We start from the raw sequence: 3,001 nt of genomic DNA, 5'->3' as shown, positions 1-3,001 counted from the left end.
TGTGTGTAATCTTTGATGTATTTTAAGTTTTAATGAAGAATTGAATCTTTTACCACAGTCAGAGCAGCAATGAGATTTCTCTGCTGTGGGTCTCTGCTGGTGTTTCTTGAGGAGTTCTGATCTGGAGAGACTCTTCTCTGCCTCGTCAGCATCATGAGGTTGTTGAGGCTCCCCAGACGATCCACGATGGTCACATCTCTCTCCTGTGTGAACAACAAGGTCAGACACACGGTTAAAGTCCCACAGCAAAAATCCACTGTTAATTTGAGGTAAAAGGTGATGCCCAGAGTATACAAATCAAATCAAATCAAATTTTATTAGTCACATACACATGGTTAGCAGATGTTAATGCGAGTGTAGCGAAATGCTTGTGCTTCTAGTTCCGACAATGCAGTAATAACCAACAAGTAATCTAACCTAACAATTCCACAACTACTACCTTATACACACAAGTGTAAAGGGATAAAGAATATGTACATAAAGATATATGAATGAGTGGTGGTACAGAACGGCATGGCAGATGCAGTAGATGGTATAGAGTACGGTATATACATATGAGATGAGTACTGTAGGGTATGTAACATAAAGTGGCATAGTTTAAAGTGGCTAGTGGTACATGTATTACGTAAAGATGGCAAGATGCAGTAGATGATATAGAGTACAGTATATACATATGAGATGGGTAATGTAGGGTATGTAAACATTATATTAAGTGGCATTGTTTAAAGTGGCTAGTGGTACATTTTTACATAATTTCCATCAATTCCCATTTTTAAAGTGGCTGGAGTTGAGTCGGTATGTTGGCAGCGGCCGCTAAATGTTAGTGGTGGCTGTTTAATAGTCTGATGGCCTTGAGATAGAAGCTGTTTTTCAGTCTCTCGGTCCCTGCTTTGATGCACCTGTACTGACCTCGCCTTCTGGATGATAGCGGGGTGAACAGGCAGTGGCTTGGGTGGTTGTTGTCCTTGATGATCTTTATGGCCTTCCTGTGACATCGGGTGGTGTATGTGTCCTGGAGGGCAGGTAGTTTGCCCCCGGTGATGCGTTGTGCAGACCTCACTACCCTCTGGAGAGCCTTACGGTTGTGGGCGGAGCAGTTGCCGTACCAGGCGGTGATACAGCCCGACAGGATGCTCTCGATTGTGCATCTGTAGAAGTTTGTGAGTGCTTTTGGTGACAAGCCGAATTTCTTCAGCCTCCTAGTGGTTAGAGCAGGTAGCCTAGTGGTTAGAGCAGGTAGCCTAGTGGTTAGAGCATTGGGCCAGAAACCAAAAGGTTGGTGGATCGAATCCCGAGCTGACAAGATAAAAATCTGTCGTTCTGCCTCCTGAACAAGTCAGTTAACCCACTGTTCCCCGGTAGGCCGCCACTGTAAATAAGAATTTGTTCTTAACTGTCTTGTCTAGTTAAATGAAACTTAAATGAATAAAATCATTTTAAAATGTAGCCGAATTAAATACCCACAACATTCATTCTGTGGGTACTAGATTGACTCAGTTCACAGATTGTCAGCTAGACAGTGATTGTGCATCAATTTCATCAGACTAAATTAGAGTAACAACCAAATAAAACAGACACACAGGAAATGTTCAATGACCCCAAAATACTTCATTCTGTGAATCAGCCTTTTATTTCCTATCATAAAGAACACCTGTGGAAATGGGCCGTGGATTTAGACATCCATCTGACTCCAAAACAAGACATGATTGAATAGTTGAATAGTGTCTAATCCTAAATAATCAGCACAATGGCAGGTGTTAGTGCAGAGCTGGAACAGAAACCTGCACACCCAGTAGCTAGATCTCTAGTAGCAACATTGGCCATGCATTTTCTAGGTCTATGCATCGTCGCTTTAACAGTATTGGTGTAGTCATACAACTTATTCTAACAGTAAACCAACAGCATATTCAGAGCATTTAGAAAGTATTCAGACCCCTGGACTTTTTCCACATTTTGTTACGTTACAGCTTTATTCTAAGATGTTCTAAATAATATTGTTTTCCTCATCAATCTACACACAATACCCCATAATGACATCACAATACCCCATAATGACATCACAATACCCCATAATGACAAAGTGAAAAACATAAATACCTTATTTACATAACTATTTAGACCCTTTGCTATGAGACTCAAAATTGAGCTCAGGTGCATCCTGTTTCCATTAATCATCCTTGAGATGTTTCTACAACTTGATTGGAATCTACCTGCCATAAATTAATGTCAGAGCAAAATCCAAGCCATGCGGTCGAAGGAATTGTCCGTAAAGCTTTGAGACAAGATTGTGTCAAGGCACAGATCTGGGGAAGGGTGCCAATTTTTTTTGCAGTATTGAAGGTCCCCAAGAACACAGGGGTCACCATCATTCTTAAATGGAAGATGTTTGGAACCACCAAGACTCATCCTAGAGCTAGAGCCCCTGTTCAAACAGAACAATCAGAGAAGGGCCTTGTTCAGGGAGGTGACCAAAAACCTGCTGGTCACTATGACAGAGCTCCAGAGTTCCTCTGTGGAGATGGGAGAACCTTCCAGAAGGACAACCATCTATACAGCACTCCGCCAATCAGGCCTTTATGATAGATAGTGGCCAGACGGAAGCCACTCCTCAATAAAAGGCACATGACAGACTACTTGGAGTTCGCAAAAAGGCACCTAAAGGACTCTTAGACCATGAAACAAGATTCTCTGGTCTGATGAAATCAAGATTGAACTCTTGGCCTGAATGCCAAGCGTCACGTCTGAAAGAAACCAGGCACCATCCCTACGGTCAAGTATGGTGATGGCAGCATCATGCTGTGGGGATGTTTTCAGTGGCAGGGACTGGCAGACTAGTCAGGATCGAGGGAAAGATGAACGGAGCTAAGTACAAAACAATTTCCATTGATGAGGCTAATATCCATTTAACAGGGAGCGAACGATTAGGGGTCTACATTGTGACATCATTAAAATTCTCCTACTAAAATGTTAAAACATTCTACATTGTGACATCATTAAAATA

Source organism: Salvelinus namaycush, unplaced genomic scaffold (genome assembly GCF_016432855.1).
Source record: "Salvelinus namaycush isolate Seneca unplaced genomic scaffold, SaNama_1.0 Scaffold184, whole genome shotgun sequence".
NCBI classification, from domain to species: domain Eukaryota; kingdom Metazoa; phylum Chordata; class Actinopteri; order Salmoniformes; family Salmonidae; genus Salvelinus; species Salvelinus namaycush.
The sequence above is the reverse complement of the archived record's forward strand: the minus strand, read 5'-3'. Positions refer to the sequence as shown.